Source organism: Molothrus aeneus, chromosome Z (genome assembly GCF_037042795.1).
Source record: "Molothrus aeneus isolate 106 chromosome Z, BPBGC_Maene_1.0, whole genome shotgun sequence".
Taxonomy (NCBI): Eukaryota; Metazoa; Chordata; class Aves; order Passeriformes; family Icteridae; genus Molothrus; species Molothrus aeneus.
This window is the reverse complement of record NC_089680.1, coordinates 1,147,521-1,171,890: the sequence shown is the minus strand read 5'-3', so window position 1 is coordinate 1,171,890 and position 24,370 is coordinate 1,147,521. Positions and strand designations below refer to the sequence as shown.

At 48.4% G+C, this 24,370-nt stretch overlaps 1 protein-coding gene across 1 annotated transcript in view; it reads right to left on the bottom strand.

Annotated features, from left to right (window-relative positions):
- The window catches only part of ZBTB7C (zinc finger and BTB domain containing 7C), a 95,607-nt gene that overhangs the window by 52,124 nt on the left and 19,113 nt on the right, over positions 1–24,370 (bottom strand). The window lies entirely within an intron of this gene.

The window sequence follows — 24,370 nt, the reverse complement described above, 5'->3', positions numbered from 1 at the left end:
AAAGATTTCCAACACGAGCACGATTAGCCTCCAAGCAATAAATTCAAGTGCCTTTCCCTCCCGTCAATATCCTGAAAAACCCCTAAAAGCTTTGGGGGGAGAGGGAGGAGGATTTAAAAACAAAAAAAAATCACGTATTTCAGAAGGCAAAAAGACAGCATCTGACCCACCTTCCCTCTCCAGGTGCCGACCCTCGGCTGCCGTGGCTGCGCGGGGAATCCGGCAGCGTCGCTCCCCGGGTGTCTGCAGCCAAGCGGAGGTTGTCATTGATTTGTGTGCAGAAAGTTAAGCCTTTCTAGGAGCGGTTGGGAGAATTCACTCCCACCACTCCCTCTAAACCAAAAGTATTTGGCACCAAGCCCTCCTCGTCCACCTGTACTATTAAGGTCTAAACAACACGCGGGACGCGGGCTGATATTTACCGGATCTGTTCAAGTTTCCTTTTTTAAACCAGCACAAAGAGTTCTTCAGAAAGAAAAACTTGAGGGGGGGGTGCTGTGGTTTTGATTTTTTTTTTTTATTTTTTTTAAGATTTTTTTTTTTGTGTCTCATTTTTCTTAAAGCAGATTTATCTTGTTCTTTTTGTTCTCTGCTCAGTGAGACAATCCCCTCCCTGGTCTAACTGGTGACCCCCGGTTTGCCCCCACAGAGGTCACTCTGTGGTTGACTCTGCTATGATCTGCTCCACTTCCCCTGCAAACTGCACCCATCTGAGTCAGGTAAATGTGGGGAGGGGGGTGAAAAACCACCTCCTTTGAAAAAATAACTGGCTGTAATTCGGTTAAAAAATCACGTTTGCACATGAATGACCCAAACAAGCAAGAAGATGGACGCAAAATATCTTCAGACAGGGAGGCTGGTTACCCGAGCCACTGAGCTGTCTTGGTGACAAGGCCCCAACCCAAGTGTCCAATCCAAGGAATGAGTGACTGAAAAACCTTCCCAAGTGCCCAGTGTGAGGCTTCCAAGCCCCACCCGCAGCAGACTGAGGTTTGGAAGCCAACTCCTGGCCACCTCAGCTGCACCAGACGGCCAACAACCTCATCCTGCACAGGGATGTTCCCAGAGGAGGATTCAACCCCTGGCCACGGGGATGTTCCCAGAGGAGGATTCACCCCTCAGGAGCCCATCCCAGCAGCCTGAGCAGCTTCACCTGGCTAAGCCCAGCTCGCTGGTGTGCACACAACCCCAAAGGGTTGGCCATCGTGTTGAGTGATAAAGAATTGGGCTCCCTCCTCTTCTCCTTGCTGGGTGCCCCAGGGAGCAGCTTGTTCTTGAGGTTCTGCCCCAAATTAAGCAGTCACACTGAATAAAACACTGCATTTCATAAAATGCTAGTTACTTTCTGGCACAAGTATAGTAACAACAAGGAAATAGATGTTTTTTGTTAATACAATAAAGTCAATGAGAGCAGCTGGACACCGAATTCCATTTTACAGGCTTTTCTGATGGTTTTCCTCTAAAGGGGCACACTAAAAAAAAAAACCCAAATCACAACCAAAATTGTTTATACAAGGGAAATCTTTCTGAAGCACAAGGCAAAATCAAGTGTAAGATAGCCTGGGGCAACCTGGCACTCCCAGACAGGGCTTGGAAGAGCTCCGTGCTCAGCGCATGGTTACTTTTGAAACTTTTATTACACGCTTTCTCAGTCTGTAGGGAAAAAAACATTAATGCTGTTTCCATCCCCACACCCAAAGCACTATCTGCAGCTCCTCTGACTACTGGGTTTCTAAGGAGTGTCTGGGTAAATCAGTACATGAAGTCGGAGTGAACAATGTGTCTGGCCCCAGATAAGGGCAGAGCAAAACTTGGGCAGCATCCAGTGACTGTCAAAGTCGGCATGGAGAGGAACACCAATTGCCACCCACTGCTTTTCCTGGTATTCCTGTAGCTGGCATCCCCTGTGGGATGGGAGCACCCGTTGCAACCACCCACCCAAGCTCCTCAAGCACAAAACCATGCAACTCTTCACTTCCCACAAAACACAACTCCTTTTTCCCTCCCCCATCGAAAGGATTTGCCCTCATCATTTCACCAAAGCCAAGGTGTTGAAGAAAAAATTGCATCTCTGCCATGCTAGCAAAGCACATTGCTCATGGTGCTGCTTCTCAAGATGGTTTATAATCAGGGTGTACAAAAATGTCCTCAGCACCACGGAGGTGTCAGAGCATGTCCAGGGCAGGGAATGGAGCTGGGGAAGGGGCTGGAGCCCCAGGAGAGGCTGAGGGAGCTGGGAAGGGGCTGAGCCTGGAGCAAAGGAGGCTCAGGGGGGCCCTTGTGGCTCTGCACAGCTCCTGACAGGAGGGGACAGCCGGGGGGGTCGGGCTGTGCTCCAGGGAACAGGGACAGGAGGAGAGGAAACGTCTTCCCGTTGTACCAGGAGAGGTTTAAATTGGATACTGGGGAAAATTTCTTCATTGGAAGCATTGTCCAAAGCTGGCACAGGCTGCTCAGGGCAGTGGTGGAGTCCCCATCCCTGGAGGGGTTTCAAAGTTGTGGGGATGTGGCACATAGGGACATGGGACAGTGGTGGCCTTGGACTTGAGGGCTTTTTTTTAGCCTGAACTATTCCAACTCCAAATTCTTGCAAGCCAAACCCAGTACTTTAATATAGAAAAATACCTGGGTATGGACTGTGACAATTGAAACATCTCAGTGACAACTTTGACTCGAAAACCACTGCAGACCAATTAACTCCCCACTGAACCCTGGAAATTATTTGCCCTTTTCCATATGAAATTAGCACACTTTTTTTTTTTTTTTTGATCAGCATTAATGGAAGGTTGAACAGGTCTCCTACACTATAAATGAGGAGAAAATAAAGTACTTCTAAGAAGGTGTGAAATAAGAACAGCAGGAGAAAAAGAAGAAAAGGTTGTGCCAGACCCCACCTTGATTTACAAGGACAAAAGGAAACACCTAAAAATATAATAGAAAAGGTTACAATGATTGCTTACCATAGATAAGGAAAACTCTAATTTCAAGTATATTGAAAACTTTACAGAAGAGTACTTTAAGGAAGCTTGTCTAATCAGAAAAAAAAATAAGCAATCATCAAACGTAAAGATTTTCATGGGCAAAATAAATTTTCACAGAGTTTTGGGGTTTCTTTTTGGTTTGTGAATTTATACAATATTCTCCTTTTGTACTTCAGTTTTCCAGGCTGATTTTAAACTTTCTAGTTGGAGCCCAATAATCAGCTTCAGTGAATACAGCTCTCTCAGAGCTAGAGGAAGATATTTTTTGCAACAAGATTTGCTGCATCAGTCACATTTTTCAAAGGAAAATAATTTTCCTCCTCAAACATCCCTATTTCATTGCCAATCTGTGGTGGTAAAAAAAACACCTTTTTTTTTTTTTTTACAGGTTGATTTTGCTAAGAAATGGAACCCATAAAAATATTTCCCCCGCCACAAATCTCACTGAAGATGGTTGGAATGGGAAATTTGGAAAAGCCTGGGGAGGTTTCCTCCAAGGTGTCCATCCCACACACTCACACACTCGGTTTCCATTTGCAGAGGTGCATGTCCCCATTAACTCCAACGTGGCAATAAAGTTAAACCTGGCCTAAATGCTTCCAAATGCTGGCCTTATTTTAAAGTGTATGGGGAAGGAAGAGATGTAAGCCCACAATCCTGACAAACACCTTCCTCACTGGGGCACCATCACTGGTGCAGGGCAGAAGGGAGGAGGATGGGGACACCACACAACTTGTTTGAGGTCTCTGTCCCCCTGGTGCAGAGATAAGCTGCTGGTTTTCCAACTCTAAAGAGACCTGTGGACCTCAGGGAAGCATGAATGGGTAGAGATTTCCTATCTAGTAGTCCCACACCCTGCAGATGAGGAGCAGTTTCCAGCAAGAGGCTGAATTACCAGTTACTCCATGCCACAGACCGGGCAGATTCACTGGTCCAGGATGTGTCCATACACAAAGCTACTGCTGCCACAATACCCTTATCCAAAAAAAACCCCAAAAGCTCTACAGGAAATCAGTGAAAACCAATGCTGATGAAGTGCTTTCCCTAAACAGCCTCAGTGATTTCATATTTGAAACCTCAGTGGATGCAATACAGATTGATCCTGAGGGATCCCCAGTGCTCTGTTATGGAAAGCAGGAGTCAACAAGGCTCCAATGTCTCCAGCAGAAGGACAGTCAATTATTCTACCCAATTTTCTCCAAGAATGGAAGCACAGTTGGAAGGAGCTGGAAGGAGCCAAGGTGATATTGAACAGGTGTACGAATACATACATACATATATATATATATATATGTGTGTGTATATATATATATATGTGTATACACACACACACACACACACACACAATATATATGTGCAACTATGTGCAACTACACGGAAGGATTTCCCTGCATCATATGGCTTCATTGAGAAACTCTTGAAAGAGCTGTCCCCCTGACCATCCCTGACCTGGAAATGCAGCCGACTCTGGTCCCCCCAGAGCTCCCAAATCTTTTGTGATCCACAGTTCCCAGCCTTTCTTGGGCCCGTGCAGCTTCAGGGTATGAGGAACATCTCATGTTAGCAAGAACACGGCAAAACTTCTGCACAAACTTTCCATTAAACCTGTATTTGTCTAGACAGCACATGCCTGAAGGCAACATCCTGGTCAAAAAAATCTCAGAATGGCTTGGTTTGGGAGGGACTTGCAAGACTATGTCTTTCCAACCCCCCTGTCATTGGGAGGGACACCTTCCACTAGAATAGGTCACTTTACTTCCTTTTAATGTTTCAGTCTTGCCTTTCTCTTCACTGAGAAAGACTTTTGAGTTTGCTTCAGTTTGTGTTGGTGCAGGACTGGGACTGGGTGAGGACAACTAAGAATAAATGGCAATAAATGAAATTTAAACACAAATGGATGTTAACAATAAAAGGCATGGCATGGATCAAAGACCCTCTCTTCAGGGTTTGATGGCCTGATGCATAATTTTATCAAGGATACCTCTCATGACCCAGGGCAGCTGAAGCTGGGTGAGATGAAAGCCCCCAAGGAGGTTCAGATCACAAAGAGCTTCTGAACATTCACTTTACATCTGTCACCATCCCCAACGCCAAAAAACTTCCCCAGCACCTCAGGCCAAATTTGAGACAGGTGGCAAAACCCCAAATATAGTCTGCTGCAGGATGGAAGGGAGAGAGCATCAGATGCTACTGAGGCTGCAGAGAGCAGCCTGACCTCCACTGCAATCACTTTAAACTTCCCTGTGCAATTCACAGTCCCAGCTGCAATTTTGAAATGCTTTCTCTGCCTCGTAATTTCTCGGCGGGTTATTTTTCCTTTGCTCTCACACAAAATGAGCCACAGCTCCTTACTAGGTTCACTCACACCATCCCACACCTGGATGGGCTAAGGACAACCAAGACAATGGCCCATTATAGCCAGCATTTCAGCCTCCAAGTGCTGGTAACCCTCTGCACAGATCTCTTGCTTTCCTTCCCAAATTGGAAAGTTATCCATACCCGGGAATAGGAAATTCCACAGAAGCTCCCTGGTGTAGGTGGAAACAAATCTCTTTTGCTTTCAAAAGCTGTGGATCAGGCCACAGCTCCTTGCAGAGCAACACATTAATAGTGAGAGGCAAATGAACCATTTTACTTCTCCCAGCCAAAAGAAAAAAATAAAAATGCAGCTGACCTGATTTACCTTCCTGATAATGTATTTAAAAAAAACGTTCCCGGGCCCAGGGCTTTGCCAGCTGAGATTTCAGACGGAATGAGACTGTTTATGTCATGACCACAACCTTCTGAAAAATGCCCCTTTAGATGGGAAAGCTCACAAGACCCTCAGGTATAATGATCTCAGCTGTATCAATAACCACATTTCGGCAGATTCATTATCTGCTCGCCAGCCTGCCCGGCCGCACAGCGAAGCGCTGCAGCAGGATGGAGCGAGAAAGGAAAACACTGAATTCAGCCCTTCTTCCCACATTTAAAAAAAAAAAAAAAAATTGACATTGTGGGTCATTCTTTTCCTTAGCAAAAGCCAAGCTTTTATTTCCACTGCTTTCACTCCATACTCGGGAGGGAGGACCTGAGCTGCACACAATATTGAACACGGCTGCTCAATCCCCCCTCAGTGGGTGCAGGAGGATATTCCTGCACAGCTCCTATCTTTGCTTCCCAAGCATCCTCATCCCTCATCATCCCAAACTTTACAGCAGAACTTGTGGGGTTTTTTTTCCATTATTCAAGATTTTAACTCCATTACTCAAGGTTTTGACATCCATGTTAAACCTACTCCTGGATTTCAGACCACACTTCATAGGAAGTTTAGGCTACAAAACGAAGGTTTATTTCATATCAGTATTTTCAAGCAACAGGGACCATTATGATCATGCATTTTGCCCTCCAGCTTAATACAAAATAAAATACTTCACCCAGCAATTTCTGCAGCAAGGCTCTCATTCCTGCCTGCCCTCCAGTATTTAGAAGCAGAGGCAATCTTGGCTGGAAGATTTCAAATCAAGGGGACTTGCCCTGATCCTTTGAAAACTGTTTCTAGAAGTTTATTAGTCTCATTATTAAAAAAAAAAAATTGCACTTATTTTGTTTCCCACGTTTAGCTCTTGTTTCTGAACATCTCATCACACCATTTTTCTGCTAAAACATTTTGAATCTCTTCCCAAAGTGGAGAGTTGAATGCTACAATCCTGTGAGTAAGTATGAGAGCTGTGAGCATCTCCCACAGTATCTCACAAGACAATCCCAGAATGGTTTGGATTGGAAGGGACCTTAAAGCTCATCCCATTACATCCTCCTGCCATGGGCAGGGACACCTTCCACTGTCCCAGGCTGCTCCAAGCCCCATCCAGCCTGGCCTGGGACACTGCCAGGGATCCAGGGGCAGCCACAGCTGCTCTGGGCACCCTGGGCCAGGGCCTGCCCACCCTCCCAGCCAGCAATTCCTAATTGCCAAGAGCCCAAAATCTGTGCCTGCCCTCTGGCAGTGGGAGCCATTGCCTGGGTGCTGTCCCTGCAGGCCTTGTCCCCAGTCCCTGTGCAGCTCTGCTGGAGCCCCTGGAGGCCCTGGCAGGGGCTCTGAGGTGTCCCTGGAGCTTCTCTTGTGCAGCTCAACAGCCCCAGCTGTGCCAGGCTGGCTCCAGAGCAGAGGGGCTCCAGCCCTTGCATGCTTCATGGCCTCCTCCAGGTTCATTCCACATCCTCCTCATGTCAGAGGTCCCAGAGCTGGATTCAGGACTCCAGGTTAACTACTCCCTCTCCCTACTACCAGAGGGAAGTAGAAGAAGGCCCTGGAAGATCTCTGTCCCCCCGCCACAAGATGTGGGATTGATTATTGCAACAACCCACAGATGGGGAAACAGGAGGAAAGGAAAATGGCAAAGGTAAGATGGGAGAAAACAACAGCAGCTCTGTCTTAGGTCAGGGGAGAGAGAAAGCTGCCACAAGTTGCTAGGAGAGATGAGGGCTTGTATATCCAGGGTTTATTAATCCAAAATTAGCATGGCAGCATGGAGATGGGGATTGATGGGTTGACATGTAGAATGGTCACTACTTAACAGAATTTAAAAAATTTTGGGGGCAAATCTCATCCATTCTGGCAGGGCTGATGGTTTAGGAACTCTTGGAGGTGGCTCTGAAAATTCATAACTCCTCCTTAATGAGTGAAAAGCGATGGGGGGCAGAGAGAGGAATTTTCTGGTCCTCAGGACAGAGTCCTACACAGTGTCAAACCAAGGAATGGCCCTCCCAGAAATGGGGTCAAAACAGAGATTTCTGCTCTGTGCAGAGTCACAGAGCAAAGCACCCAACGTGTTCAGCTGCATATGGAAGGGATAGCCAACAATCCAGGCCATATTGTAATGCCTTTGCATAAATCAGCAGCGCAGCCTCAGATGGGGAGAAGAGTAATGATGCAGAAAAGGCAAGAAGTGCTCAATCAATATCTCTGCTCCACATCTGGAAAAAGGCAGGATGAGGTGCTTGTATCATACGAGGAGGATGAAGTACTTTCCAGTCCATTAGTAACCAAGGAGGTTGTTAAACACCATCTACCAGTGATAAACAATTTTGAATCAGCAGGCCTGGATAACTTGCTCCCAAGGGCCCTCCAACAGCTGGCTGAGAAGCTCTCTGGCCTGCTGATGTTAATTTTTAATAAATCTTGGAGTACCAGGGAAGATCCAGATGGATGGAAGCATGAAAATACTGCACTGATCTGCTAAAGGGGCAAGCGGGATGGCCTGAGGAACAGGTTGGCTTGCCTGCCATCAGTCATGGGTAAAATAATGGGAATCGTCCCAAGAGTCACCCAGAGGAGGAATTAAAGGATGGAAATACAGCTCATGTTTGTCAGAGAGGTTCTGCAGTCAACACACCATGTCAAACAAAGCTGATTTCGTCCTCTGACTAGATTACAAGTGTGGTTAATAAAGTTAATTGCTTACAGGTAATATACATATGCTTTTGTACAGCATTCGATTTACCAGGGCGCGGCAGGTTGATTATAAAATGAGCACTGCATTACAAGAATAAAGCACATCTGCAGGGGATTCAGAGGGGATCCCAACAAACAGCTGTCAGAGGGGAATCAGGCTGCTTCTAGGGGAATTTCATGAGGCTCAATCCCAGCTCTAAGATTCAGCATTTTCTTATCTGGAAGCAAATACAACATCCTTGGTGATTAATCAGCTATGTACTAGACAAACAGGAGAGGCCAGGCCATTTCAGCAGAGCTGAGATAAGGACAGCTCAGCATCTGGCTGGGGTCATCACTGCACCTCAGAAGGTAAGAGAAGGGGACAGTCAAGGAAAAGCAGAGAGAGGATGCTCAGAACCAGGGCAGTGATGCTGTAGCAGGTGGTGGTGGGGAGATGCAGACCCCAGGCTCAGCAGGAGGGCAGAAGGTTGGATGTCACACATCCCCAGGGAAAACTTCCTGGAGTGAGTTTTAGGAAGTAAATCAGAGCCTGGGATGAGAGAGGTCTGCTGCAGGACTTTGCATCTGGGGCTGGATATTGCCTGGGAAAGGATGCATGACCCAGACCAGCCCTTTCCACACTTTATTCTGACACTGACCCTAGTGACCCTGAGGACATCAACTAAAGCTTGAGCCAGCTTCATCTAACAGGAATATCCCATTTGGCCTTTCCCATCCCTGAACTTTATCCATTCCTTGGGAAAACACTCAACACATGGGTGGACACCTCAGTGACACCCCGAAGGGAAGTGCAGGGGTACCAGGCATGGATTGACATCCCTCTGGGCAGCCTGAACACATGGACAGCCTTGTCTGCTGCTCCAGACAAGAAATAAAAGGTTCTGAAAAGCCTTTAGCAAGTCTAAATGCTCAAACAACCCTATGTGAAGCAGCTTTTCTGCATCAGAATCAGTTAAACTACCCTTACCACTCCCTTCAGCAACATCTCTTTTTTTTTTTTTTTTCCTAAAGCATCATCAATTCAATTCAATTTTATTTTGGTTTACTTCTATGTTTTGATCTTCAAAAACCAAAGGTTACTCATATTCACATGGGGCACATCGAGTTTAGGAAAAGCTGTTCACTCATCCTGGCCGTGGCCAGCCAACATCTATCCCTTGCTTGGGTGGGTTTTGGAGAGATGTGAGGCTCAGAAAATTCAAGTGAGAGTGCATTTCCCTGGGTTCAGAGCAGAAGAGGGCCCTGTGGGAGAGAGAAGGGTGCATGCCCACCAGCTCACGTGTGCTCCTCACTTTCAGGTTCATGTCTTTGGTCTTCAGAGCATCACAGGAGCAAGGGGGTGATTTGGACTCACCAAGCCAGGTCACAGGAGCAGTTTCTTGCCCAGCCTTCCTTTGTGTCTTCCTCTGGGTCTGGATGGACAGTCTGTACTTCCCCTTCCTCCTGCTGCTTCTGCAGTTTCCTTGGAAAGGACCAGACTGGCTCGGTCATGCCAAAGGTGAGAGGAAATCTCTTCATCTCAAGAGCCAAGAAAGCCCCGACCAGTGTCATGACCACACCAAGGGTCAGGGTTAGGCACCCTCACTGGACCTCATGGAGGTCCCAGAGCAGCAAGGTCCAAGATCTCAAACTGGACTGGCACTGTGCCATTTCTCCTGGAGAGTGATGTGGGATGTTTGTTCCCTGATCCCAGCCTGAACCAAGCTCAAAGATTGCTCACTGCCACATGCACCAACAGAGCAAAGGTGGGCAATGGTGTAACAACCTCACAGAAAAAAAAATGGAATTTTTTTGATCTTATGTCTTTCCATCCTCCTGAATCCAACTCAAGGAAAAATTTAGCTTCCAACCTATTTTTTTCAGGATTTGCAGAAGGCTTCTTAATATGGCACCTGTTCTACACATGCAGTTTCCCATGGGAGCTGGAGATGAAATGTGGCTGAGGGCCAGGCTGGCCTCACATTTCCATCTGACTCTGCCACTAACTGGTGATGGAGAGCCTGCTGCACACAATGTTCCTCAAGGGCTCCTCTGACTGCTCCTGCTCCAGGGACAGAATGAGGTCAACTATTCAAATCCCAACTGTTTAACCCAAACAGGCCTCATCCATCAACACCTGAGCAGTGGATTAGAATACATTGTTATTGCTGAAGGTGAATTGAAGGGATGAGGCATTAAATCACAAGTCTTACAATGCTAGACATTACAAAATATTTCAACCTTTGCCAAAAGGGAAAAAAAAAAAAAAAAAGCCAGTTTGTCTTAAAATCACTAAATGCCAACCAACAGAGTTTTGGTGAGGTGATCCAAACCAAAGGTAAAAAGAAAACTGCAGCCACCTTGTTGGGCTGTCCAGATGCAAGGTAAAAAACAGGTGCCCATCCAAAAAAACCCCAAAAAATCACCTGGGGTCTCACTGTAAATGCCACTAGGAAGATGCAGCAGTAACTGATCAAAGACCTTAGACACAGGATCATCTTCCCCCATTGTGGTCTCCACTCCCCAAACCGTCAGGAGCTCACAAGAAACTTCATCTCCCCAAAGAGTCACTGATTTTGATGGCCTCTTCTATCTCACCTGAATGTATCTGCCTCATCTCCAGAAACACTCAAGGTCAGGTTTGATTTGGCCTCAAGCAACCTGTTCCAGTGCAAGGTGTTGGAATGAGATGAGCTTTAAGACCCTTTCCAACCCAAGCCATTCTGGGATCCTGTGTTTCTGTGCACTAAGGGGGAGATAGGATCACCACAGCCTCACTCCTGGGCATGCCTTTAAGTACCTGTGCCTGGCACAAAGCCCTCAGCAGGTGAGAGCCCTGCCAGGGAAGGCCCCACTGCCCTGCCTGCCTCCCACCTTCTCTTCCTCTCCAACTCTGCGCCCAAGAGCAGCCAGGCTGAGGAGCAGAGCACAACCACAAGTGCTCCAAACTCTCCAAAAAAGGTGTTTCCTTCACTCCCACCTTGCCTCCAGCTCAGGTCCCTGGGACAGAGTGTTTTTCCTCCACCACAAGCAGTGCTTGACGAGGCAGAACATCCCACCCCTGCTCCACTCAAGCCCGAGGGAGGGTGCAGCCAGAGTAAATTACTTAGAAGAGAAGGGGGGAAAAAAAGTAAAATTAAATAACCACAGAAGACAAAGGCTTCTTGTCTCAAAGCCCTCACTCAGCCAGCACATTGGGCAGGTTGGCACTGTGCTCAGGTGATGCTGTGTGGGCAGGGGCTGTGCTGGGGTTGCTCTGGGAACCCCATTGCAGCACCACCCCCCCCCCCCCCAAAATTCAGCAGCAGGGACCCCCAGTGCTCACCCAGATTTTAGCAGCTGGGTAAAACCCAAGATTTCACGTTTAGGGAGGTGTGTATGACCCAAAGGGTTTGGGTCTGACTGCTCCAGCAGGACGTGACTTTTTCAACAGGTTGAACTTGTAATTGCATATTTTTCTCCCCTATATAAAAGAGAGAGAGGAGGAGGAGTAGAATGGACTCATTTATCAAGTGCAGCCAAACACTAGGCTGGACTCAGTCAGTGACACTTTGTAAAATGGCATTCCAGTTTGTCCTCCTAAATAATTCGTATTCTAATGAGCCCTTTTGCTCCAGCAGTAGTTTGTAGCCCCTACACTTTCTCAGGTCCTCCTGTGCTTTAATTTGATTTTTTAAAATTTCCACTGCAATATTTTTATTAACAAAAAGAAAAAGGAAAGCAGGCTTGCTTCCCTCCTGGCTTACATGGGAGCAGGTAATGAATCTCTGAGCACAGGAGTTGTCTCAGCTCTTATCTCCATGGCCTTGCTGTTCCCAAAGACACTCACTTAAAAAACTTAGATAATGGGAACAGAGAAAGTCGGCAAAGAAACAAAAAGGCAATCGGGATCTTCAGAGAAGCAGGGAGCCCTGTGATTTCCCCCTGCTCTCCTCCTGCTGGGACAGGTCTTTAGGTCATGATCCTGTAAATGAGAAGAAGTCACTTCAGGGAGGACAATCATGAGAGATGTGCTATTTTGAGAGAAAGCTGTTTTGCAGAGCTTGGTCTTGCTGAAGGCTTCTCCATTTGGGTCATGCTCAGCTTGTGGTGGCAGTGGTGGCAGCCCAGACCTTGCACCCCCATGCTGGTGGTGGGGTGGCCAGGCCAGGTTAGTTGGGGTAATTTGCACTCAAATTCCAGCTGCTCCAGGCCAAGGGGGTGGTCCTGCCTGTCTGTGGTGGGTCCCTGGGGAAGGGCAGTGAGGCTCTGATCCTGTAGCAAACCCGTGTGGGCCAGAACTGCCCTCCATCAGCCATAATACGGCTGGGGATGAGGGCACTTCAGGCTACCTCAACACAACTTCTGACCCATCCCAACACCAAGCCACCTACTCCTGGAGGTTCCTAGAGCTAGAAGGTGCAGTGGGTGGCTGTGAAAACCTCTCTGCAAAACTCTGCAAAATAGGACCAAAGGCTGTGGCAGCATCTTCCCTTGCCCTCCTCTGAACCCCATCACCATGGGCTCCTGCTCATGGTGGGGACAGTGGCACCCCCTCAGTCCAAGCGCCAGAGCAGGCCCTGTCCCAGCTGAAGGATGGAGCAGAGATGGCTGAAACAGTCAGGAGGAGGGAATGAGAGATGCACACTCGGGAGGAGAGAATGAGAGATGGTCTGGGCCCCACACATCCACTCCCCCGTGTGAGCCTAACGAGTCTCATTAACAGGGAGGACTTGGCTCTGCAGCTGGGTGGGATGTGTGTGGGGGATGCAGAATCCTGACCCTTTCAGGCCAGAAAAGAGCCCTGGAAAGGTGACAGGCTCTGGAGGGGCTTGCAGCCTGAGCCAGGTTAAGGCTGGGGTGACATCCAGGACAAGGTGACCCAACTGGTCCACCCCCTTGCAGGCTCCCTCCCCAGCACTCTAGGGCTGTGGGAGAAAAGAGCCAGCAAACACTTAAGAGAGAGGTCAGAAAAGCAGCATCTCCATCCACACTGGGAGACAGGAAGGAGAAGATTTTATAATCAAGACTATCCAAAAGGGAGGTTTGGCTTAAAAACCTGCAAAACCTCAGCAAACCTGGTTAAAGCATCAGCCTAGCCAGGATCAGCACAGCTCTCCCCTTCAGACTGGGGAAACAAACGTTACAGGTTTATACACTAATTTATTTCTACCCATTTAACAAATTAATGTGTCCCTCCCATCCCCCTTCCCAGGAGCAGCAGGCTCTGCAGCTCAGAGTCAGTGAAACTCCTACTTGCCAAAGCCTTGGAGATAGCAGCTTGACCTTCATTACTGCCCTGCTTTAATTTCCTGCCTCCCTTTGCTAACCCTCCCTGATGGAACCCTGCCAGGCTTCCTCCCTCCCTGGGGACTATCCTTGCTGCTATTCTGCTTGGGTTCTAATCACCTTCTACTTTGATGCCTCCAATCTTTCACAGCCTTCCCCCATGCTGTGCCATCTCACCGGCCTTTTTGGGAGCACCAGATGGACCAGCCAGATTACTCTTAGGAAATATCTACTCTTTTCTTGGTTCCTTCCCTGCCCTGGGAAAAGCTTCAAAGCTGCTCTCCCTGCTGGCAGTATTCCTCAAAGAAAAGCTCTGTGGACAAGGCCAGCAATCTCAGAGTCACAGAATGGTTTGGGTTGGAACAGACCTTAAAGCTCATCCAGTTCCACCCCCTGCCATGGGCAGGGACACCTTCCACTGTCCCAGGCTGCTCCAAGCCCCATCCAGCCTGGCCTGGGACACTTCCAGGGATCCAGGGGCAGCCACAGCTGCTCTGGGCACCCTGGACCAGGGCCCCACCACTCTCACAGGGAAGGATTTCTTCCCAGTTTCAACACTAACCCTGCCCTCTGGCCCTGGGAGCCATTGCCTGGGTGCTGTCCCTGCAGGCCTTGTCCCCAGTCCCTGTGCAGCTCTGCTGGAGCCCCTGGAGGCCCTGGCAGGGGGTAGAAAGTCTCTCTGGAGCCTTCTCCAGGCTGACCTCTCCAAGTCCCTGTGTCCAAGCAGCTTGGAATTATGGCATTAGGTGCCATCCAGGCTTTATCAATTGCCCTAAATAGCCCAGCACCCACAGGCTGATACACCTGCAAACTACCCCAGCCAACCCCAGCTGTGCTTCCAAGAAGGTGCTCTCTCAACTCCAACAAGTTCAAGATTGTTTTGAACCCCTGACTAAAGAGTAATCACTCTTCTAGGTTTCATTTATAGCTCTTGTTTTCGTTACCATTCCCAAACAACATCCAAGCCTTATCTGAGTGTTGAATTCCCAGCTTTGGAGGTATCCCCTGCCAGTCACTTTCACAGGCTCAGCCCAAGGGGAAAGGCATTTTCTCATGGACACAGCTGTTTCCTTAAACTGCCCCTGAGTTATGAGATAGGGAGACCAGACAGTGTACTTTCTCTGGCCACTCATTAGCTTAGAGATCCCCTTTTCTCTGCCTCTGCTTGGCTCTAAGCCTCCCCCACAGCTTTTTCCAGCCTCTCTCTTGGTGATTTTTTTCCTCTGGCTGGTAATTGTTCTCATTGCCCTTGGCTCACAGATGGTGCTCAGAGAGCTCAGTGCTGATGTGGTGCCAGCTCTGCTCCACTCCAGCTGCTGAAGGGCATTAGGAGACCAGCCACCACTGCACAGACACCTCTCCTCTGCTCCATGTGCCCTTCCACACCCAGGCAGTTGCTGCAAAAGGCTTTGCTCACCACAGCTGGGCCATGTCTCAGCCCCATTCCAGCACCCAGATCACCCTCCAACCCCTCTGCTCTCCACCCTAAGACTCCCCATTCTATATCTCCATCTCCCTATCCACCCTTCCTCCTTGACAGTTCCTCCTGCCATGCATCTGAGTCACTTCCCCTTCTCCAGACCTTTCCTTCCAGCTTTCCCATCCCCTCTGGCTTTGGAGCATCCCTGCAGGGTCACAGCAAACCTCTCCCACACAGGGGAGCAGCCCCTGGGATGAAATCCTTCATGCTGAGGGTAACAAAACACCAGCACAGGGTGCCCAGAGCAGCTGTGGCTGCCACTGGATCCCTGGCAGTGCCCAAGGCCAGGCTGGATGGGGCTTGGAGCCACCTGGGACAGTGGAAGGTGTCCCTGCCCATGGCAGGGGGTGGAATGAGATGATCTTTAAGGTCCCTTCCAAACCAAACCATTCTGTAAACCCAGCCCTGGGCTCCAGCCCCGCTCCACAGGGACAAACTGGGACTGCCACCCTGGCAGGATGGATGTGAGTGGAAGAAAACAAGGGGGGAAAAAACACGGCAGAGCAGAAAGGAGGTGAAAGGAGGTCTTATTTTTCACCAAGCCAAGTTGTTTTTGGAGGCACAGACACTGGGCTCATTCATGAAGCAGCTAAGTGCAGGGTTTTCAACGGAAACAATGAATTAACAAGGATGAGCAGCAACAGGATAAATGACCTTTTTCCTGCCTCCCAAAGTGTCCTGTTTCTTTCCTAACTGAGCAGCCAACAGCTCATTTAGCTTCAAGGCACTCAGCCCCAGCAACCTGGTGCCTCTAGAGAAGTCCAAGGGCTTAGAGAGGAGCTTTCCACAGAGGAACCTCCTCCCCTGTGGCTCCACACCCTTTCCACTCAAAACCATGGGAGCTGGGGGCTACAGAGGACTCCACATGGCATTTGGGATGGGAAGCATGGGTGATGCCACCAAGCAAGGCAACAGCCCCATGGCAAAAGCCAAGGCATCATGGAATGAAGCTACATCACAGAAGTTTCAGGCTGAAATCAGGAAAGGCTCTTCACCCAGAGGGTGGTCAGGCACCAAAACAGGCTCCCCAGGTCATGGCCCCAAGCCTGACAGAATTCAAGGAACATTTGGGTGATGCTCTTATGTTTAGACAGTCCTGCAAGTGGTGGGGAAGTTGAATTTAATGGTCCTTATGGGTTCCTTCCAATTTAGAATCACAGAATTGTTCATATTGGAAAAGCCCTTTAAGACCATCGAGTCCAACCATTCCCCCAGCACTGCCAAGACCACCACTGACCCATGTCCCCAAGTGCCACATCCACATGGCTTTTAAACCCCTCCACCACTGCCCTGGGCAGCTGTGCCAGAGCTGGACAACCCTTTCCATGAAGGAATTTTCCCTAATGCAATCTAAACCCCCTCAGTCTGTCCCCTCCTGTCAGGAGCTGTGCAGAGCCACAAGGTCCCCCCTGAGCCTCCTTTTCTCCAGGCTCAGCCCCTGCCCAGCTCCCTCAGCTGCTCCTGATGCTCCAGCCCCTTCCCCAGCTCCGTTCCCTGCCCTGGACACACAAGTTATTCTATGATATTCATGATTCTAAGATCAGTGCCCTGAACCCCAACGCACTGGGACCCAACTGAACCCATCCAGGGGAGAAAGATCCCAGTCCACTGAGAGCCCAGTACCTTTCACCATTGTGCAATTCCTCTTCATAGACTCAGAAGGAAAGTGGTTTGACTGGCAGTTTCTGCTATCTCAAAATCTATCAGAGGGATACAGTACCCTATGCTAACATAACGGATTAAAGCAGAAGATAAAATGCTGTTCCATTATCTATTTATTAAAAGCACCACTTGAACTGCTTTTATTCAGTGTACATCTCCCAGTAAAGAGGCACTCCTTGATGGTGTAAATCAGTGAGCAATTGTGTTTTAACAGCCTTTAGAATGGCATTTCCCCACGCTTTTAGACAGAGTATCAGACAGAAAACCTCTTCCAAAACTCACTTATCCTAACAGGCGAGATCACAGACCTCTTTACTGCTCCTCTACCACCAAGACAAATACAAAATGGGCTTCTAAAACTCACAAAGCAGAGATCATTCCCATTTCTGCTGCATGAATATCCTTAATGATGGGACAAAAATAAATAATTTTGTTAGCAGGGGAGAACTGTGCAGCTCCCACTGACAGATGGGACTCCTGGTAGGTGATGAAATGCAGGCTGCAGCTCCCAGCCCAACGAGTCCTTTCCTCTGTGGTAGCTGTGGGTTCGGTGGGAATCAGCTCTTACAGAGCCAGAAAGGATGAAGCCACTTCGAATCTAGCAGTTCTCTGAGCAAAAGGGGAAGAAATGATGCCAAACTTTCAGCAGAAGATTTCAGGTGTGAGCACAGCAATACATGTGAACTGCACAATAAAAGGGAGGTTGCTGGATTCTCTCTGCTTCACCAGAATAAATTAGGCTTTTTCTTGGTTGAGGATATTTTTCCATGCCAAGAAACATTCCTCCTTACATTTTGCCAGGCTCTACTGCTTTGGTATTCTAATTTTATTTACAAAGTGTTTCAATAAAGAAACGTGGAGCAAGAGGATTCATGAGCAGGCTGGATTTCAAATGAAATGCTGGTGGAAGACAAGCACAGAAAGCTTCACCCTGAGCTGCATAAATCAGTGGAGTTTCCACTGTGGGCATGAGCAAATGTCACATCTGATTGGGGGAAGAGGGAAAGAGATGTAGCCACATGCATGGGGAAGGATACCCATAGTCTGGGAACTATGTGGCTGGATGATGGAGGGATGGATGGATGGATGGATGGATGGATGGATGGATGGATGGATGGATGGATGATGGATGGATGGATGAATGGATGATGGATGGATGGATGGATGGATGGATGGATGGATGGATGGATGGAGGGATGGATGATGGATGGATGGATGGATGGATGATGGATGGATGGATGGATGGATGGATGGATGGATGGATGGATGGATGATGGATGGATGATGGATGGATGGATGGATGGATGGATGGATGGATGGATGGATGATGGATGGATGATGGATGGATGGATGGATGGATGGATGGATGGATGGATGGATGGAGGGATGGATGGATGGATGGATGGATGGAGGGATGGATGGATGGATGGATGGATGGATGGATGGATGGATGGATGATGGATGGATGGAGGGATGGATGGATGGAGGGATGGATGATGGATGGATGGATGGATGGATGGATGGATGGATGGATGGATGATGGATGGATGGATGGAGGGATGGATGATGGATGGATGGATGGATGGATGGATGGATGGATGGATGGATGGATGGAGGGATGGATCCTGACCATACTGCTGCCATCAGAAGGACTTCAGCACCATGGCAGACTTGATGCTGAGGTTGATATCATTGCTCCTTCCTTTCCTGTGGCCACCTGCATTTTATCACCTGCTGCAGGTGAACTGGGGCACTGCCTTGCTGGGGAAGGCCCAGGGCCCAGCTGTGCCACCTGCAAGGACACCCCTCCTTGGGGTGGTTCCCAGCCCCATGCACCCCAAACCTCTGGCCACTCTTACATGAGCTGAATTCTGATGGGGCTGACAAACCTGGAAGATAATTTCAAACCACAATCACTTCAAATTCAGCCTGTGACCTCCTTGGCAGGATCTCCCTTCAGCACAGCAGTCCCAAACAGGAGCTGACAGTGCTTGGCAACCTTTTGAACCAGCACTCAGGTCCCTTGGGTACTGAGGGGAGGGTTTCTCTCAACAGCATGCAAGCTCCCTGGCTCTGACAGCCCTGCTCTTGGGCTGCCTGGGAGGGGACCAGCATCCCAGCCCCTGCATTCAGGGGTGTGAAAGGGCACTGGGGAAGGTGCACTTGTCACCAGGAATAAACCGCAATGCACAAGTTGTGTCACGTCTTCTCTCCGGGAGGACGGAGCCAGCTGAAGTCAGAGGAAATCTTCCCTGGTGCCAGTGGGGTTTGGATCTGTCCTGGAGCAGCGAGGAGAAATGCCAAGCAGCAAGGAGTGAAAGCTCTCCTAAATAGCATGGGTTATCAGCTGGCACAGAGGAAGCCCCAGCCAGGGCAGGTGTTCCTTCACACTCAGGTGCCCACCTGAGTGCAGCCCAAATATCTCCTTTACACAAGTCACCCCATCACCACAAAGCTTGGGCAATGCCAGCTTCCCAGTCAGGCTAAATAAATCCCTTTTTGCTTCCTCTGACAGCACATCTTATCCAGAGCTATTCTGAGACACCAGCAGACCTGGCAGAATTGTGTTTGAGGGTCCAGCTCAGGAGAGCACAGCTGATCCCCTGTGCTCCTGAAGTGTTAAAGTTTCCCAGATGAACCTCAGAGTTTTCCACATTTCACTACCTTTACCTATCAGAATGATCTTAGAGAAGATTTTATTTCTCTTTGCAGTGGGTAGCAAACCAGAAGCAAAACTACAGCAAGGATGGCCCACACAAAAGAGAGGCAAACCTCACCTGATCTGCTTGGAGGAAGAAACCAGGACCAGCCAGCACCAATTCCTTACCTGGTTTTCCTGGCTCAGACACGTCCTAGGAAAATGATCATGGGTCACAGACCCCCCGAAGGAGATGCTGTGCAGGGGAGAAGATTGTCTCCTGCCACGCTCTGCTTGAAGCCCAGGAGAAAGCAGCAGAGCCTGGGGGGGTGATCAGCAAGGCCACCCTCTCAGCTCACAGTGCTGGCAGGCAGGGGCTGACACAGGCAGGGGTGTCACCACATAAAGGGCTGTCGAGCCCACATCCGGGCCTTCTGCTCCTCCCTGAAATGTGGGTCAAGCCACAAGGTGACAGCCAGTGCTTAGGGAGCCATCCCTGCCCACCAAGGTGCTTCCAGCACTGTATCAGAAACTAAAGCCAAGCAATAAAAATTAAAGGAGACGTAATATGGATCATAAAACGCAAGCACAAGACTAAAAAGTCCCCAGACACTGATGTATTATTAAGACAGGGCATGAAACTCCCCTCGCAGCACTGTGAGGTTTCCTTTCTGTGAGAAATTATCCTGGTTTCTGATTATTGTTTTGTCAAAGATGGGTCAGGCTTTGTCAGCTGGCTCTCCAGTGTTAAGGAAAAAAGGTGGTGGAAAAGCTTGGGACTTGTTTGTCACCCTGTACACCACTTCTTGTGCCTCACCCACCCCACTGGGATTTGTGGCTGAGACCATCAGTGCCTTGAACCAGCAGCTGCACACACCCTGGTCAGGAAGGATGCCATGGAGATACACTAAACAGATCCACAGAACCATGGAATGCTTTGGGCTGAAAAGAAACTTTTAAAGGCCATCTAGTCCAGCCCCCTGCCCACGGGCAGGGTCACCTTCCACTAGAACAGAGTGCTCCAGGTCCTGTCCAACATGGCCACAGATGGGGCATCCTGTGCCCCTCTGATAACTGGTAACTAGAATAACTGGCCCCAGCCTAACAAGGCTGCTGGGTTGAACTCTGATTAGAAAAACCCACTATTTTGCTAAAAGTTCTCCTTCCCCCAATCTTGCAATGACTGGTAACTCACAGGCATCCTCCCCCATCCCAATATCCCATTGTTTTCCCACTACAGAAGGTCCCACTGAAACAGCAGCCCCAGCACTGGAAATTTTATGGGGATAGAAGTCCAGATTTAACTCCTTTGGACAGAAAGCTGAGGTTTTAATCACCTCTTCTAACTGGGAAAAAAAAAAGTGGGAAACTCACTGCCCCACAACCACTGCCCATCATCTCCATACCCCACTGCTCCAGCCCTGCTGGCCCATTAACATCCCCTTCTTCTTGTAAATATTGCCTGAGCACTCCTGCCTGCCCTCCTGCCCTCAATTAACCATGGCCTGGGGGAGAAGAAGGTAAGAAAGCACTCAGATTTAACTGATCTCCACAGATGGTGAAAGCAGAGCTCAGTGAGACAAGCACGGGCAGAGGGGCTGGGCAAGGGCAGGGCAAGCAGGACAGCAGAGCCCCTCAGGCCCAAACATCCTTGCCCAGCTGTCCTCATCTCCCAACACCTCATGAGATTTGAGGAAAGTTTGTATGGCACAAGGTTTGGTTCTCTGCACTGAAGGAGGTTATCTTTGCCAGCACCACCTCCCCTCTGCTGAATCCCAGAGCCATCAGGCCTCTCCCACCAATCCCAAGGGGGTGGATGTCCCACCAGACACTCCCATCTCATGACACAAGGCAGAGGTTGGAGCCCACACAAGATCTGCAGCTCCCAAATCCCATGGGAGCCTTGGAGAACACTGTGTTAGGAGTCAGTGCATCTCAGAACCAGCAATGGAAAGAAACCTCTGGAAGGGCCAGGCTGGATGGAGACTTGGAGCAATCTGCTCTGGTGGAAGCCGTCTCTGCCCATGGCAGAGGGTTTGGAACTAGACAAGCTTTAAGGTCCTTTCCAACCTAAACCATTTTGTGACTCTACAATAAATATCTCAGGCTCCAAACAGCACCTCCAGCATCCGTGGGGATGCCAGAAACACAACTGGTGCCTTCAGCAGGGTACCCAGCTCCCAGTTCCAGCTGCAAGGAGCCACAGGTCACCAACAGAGCAGCCCCGGCTTTACACAAAGGTGGTTGTGCTGGAACAAAAGCAGAGGCCACAGAAATAGGTTGATTTTTTTTTTCCTCTTTTTCCTGAGATATGACTAAACTCCAGGAGCAGGTAGTGCCTGGGCATCCTGCAAGCATCCTGCAAGCAGTGCTTTCAACATGAAGGAACAAAAGGCTGTGGTGGGGAGGAGAATGGTGAGAAACCTTGCAGGCTCCCGAGATTCATTTGAGACCTGGTGTTTGCAGCACAGGCTGTATTTCATCTTTTCATAAGTAAGTCTTACCAGGAAACATTACAAAAAAGGGGGCATTTCAAGGCAGAAAAGTTGGTCGCCAAACGTCATTTTATTTTATTTTTTAAACCCTTTGTTAGCAACTCTTCTGGGGAGCAAATCCAGCAGAGGCAATACAGTGCAGCGTGCACTCCTAAATTAGTTTCCAGGCACTTGGGATGCTTTATTATTCATTTCCTCCAAATATTAGGTAATGCCTTTCACCCCTTTCAAAGTCTATACGAGGGGTCTTTGATGCATTGTGGGACTTGAAAGTTTCAGGTCTAAAGAAGCATTTCTTTTAAGTCCTCCCTTTTATCAAGCATATTCTGTTCTGTTCGCTATAATGCACACAATGGCATGAGAGTCTTGACCTGCTTCATGTCTGATGAGTTGAAATCTCAGATGCATAGGATAAAACAGCCATTCCTAGCAATACAGCTTAAACACTTAGGGCTCTATTCAGGCAAATATTACCCAGGGGTCTGCCACGCCACTGAAAAGCTGCAGAAATTGGCTCGGTAGACGGCTGACCAATTCAGCAGTGAGAAATGACCCCGCCACATTAACTCCCCTTCTCATTTCACCCTGGGCGAGCCGGGGTCTGGAGGTAAGCGCGGCAGAAGGCGAGAGCCGGCTGAAGCCAGATTCATTTTCTTTATATAAAGTATTTTTGTGTGCATGTGTGACCATGAATGTCATTATGCGGATCTGCAAGAGAAGGGGAGTAATGGCATTAGGGCACAGGCGCAGGAATCGGGGAGGTTTTTGTCTCACAGTGACACCGGGGCGCTGTCATGTCTTCAGGACAAGCAGAATTTGCAGGCTTTGAAACGCTGCAAATGCCTTAGAAAAGCAGGTCTCTGCCTCTGCTGAAGGCATGTGGACTCTGCTGGGTCACTTTACATCCATCCAGCATCATTCTGCTCCATGTGTTAAGCAGAATTAATACCTCTTGTTCCACAATAATTTACCCTGCTTATAGGTTTTGTTCACCCTGTTTTTCCTTCTTCATACTGCAAGCTCACTTAAGAGATGGCTCCTGTCCAACAATACACTGCACCCAGGGCGGGGATGCAAAGTTAAACTTACTATTGCAAAAGCAAATACATTTTGGTACAAAATGCCATGGTTTTGTCCTTTAGACAGTCGCACCAATGTGTTTTTACAGAAGTACCAGGTGGCTATTTTAGGATATTAATCTCCTCTTATCAATCTCCTCTTGACAGGTTAGAACTAAGAAAAAATTTTTAAAGGCAATATGGAAATGCAGGGGTAAAATTCAATGTACAAGCTGGAGAGTTCCTAAATGGGCGGAAGATGCTGAAATTTGCCTTGCATGTTTTATACCCTAGGAGCAAAAGATGCCTCTAGAACAAGTCAGAAATCAAGGGTTCAGACTACATGGGAAGATGTCTGTAAAAGAGACAGGCCCTGTTTTTCTGACTCCTCTTGCCTGCCCCAGTGCTACACCCTGGTATGATCTGCAATCCCACCCTGTCAGCCTGAGACCAGCCTTGATAACCCCAAACATTTCACTGGGAAAAACATTTCTTAAACCATATAAAAAGGAAGAAGTTCATCTTGCATGAGTAAAACCCAGCTATGTCTTTCCTGATACTGGCAAAACATCCAGCAGCACCTCCTGTAAAATGGGAATATATGCATCTGCAGGCCCTGGCCCTGGTGTGTGTGATTTTAGGATTAGCTCTAAAAGCAAATCAGATCCACAAGGATATAATCTCCCAACCCATCCACCTCCTCCAGGATGCTGCAGAACTGGAGAGCACAAGCCTGATTTTTGAAGGATGCTGAGCATCCCTCTCACAGCTGGCATGGCAGTAGCAGCAACAGGTAACAAAAATAATATGATAAAGACTGGACAGAGCTTTGAGCTACCTCGTATAGTTAAATATGGTATATGTTGCTTATTGCAGGGGAGTTGGACAAGATGTCTTTTAAAGGTCTCCTCTGACCCCAACTATTCTATTCTATTCTATTCTATTCTATTCTATTCTATTCTATTCTATTCTATTCTTTCTATCCTAATTATTCTACTCTCACATTACCCACCTGGCTAGGGGCTTTTTAGGAGCCCTCTGAAGCATCCTTACTAAAATACCATGAGGACATACATGGTTTGTGCCCCACATGCATGTACAGTGCTGGTCTGCCAGAGGACAGCTGACAAGTCATCACTGTGCATGCTACAAATCCTCTGAGCCAGTAAGAAAACTCAAACAATGTGAAGATTTATCAATCCTTTCAGTCGAGACAACAATTCTATTCCTTTTGAGGTAAACGAAGAGTTTTTGCTTGGGGACCCCGTCAGGAGCAGAAGGCAGCACAAGGATGGGACCCATCACTCACCAGCAGCAGAAAGATGCTGACAAGGGTGTCTGCACAAATTTTTAAGGAGCCTGAAACAGCTCC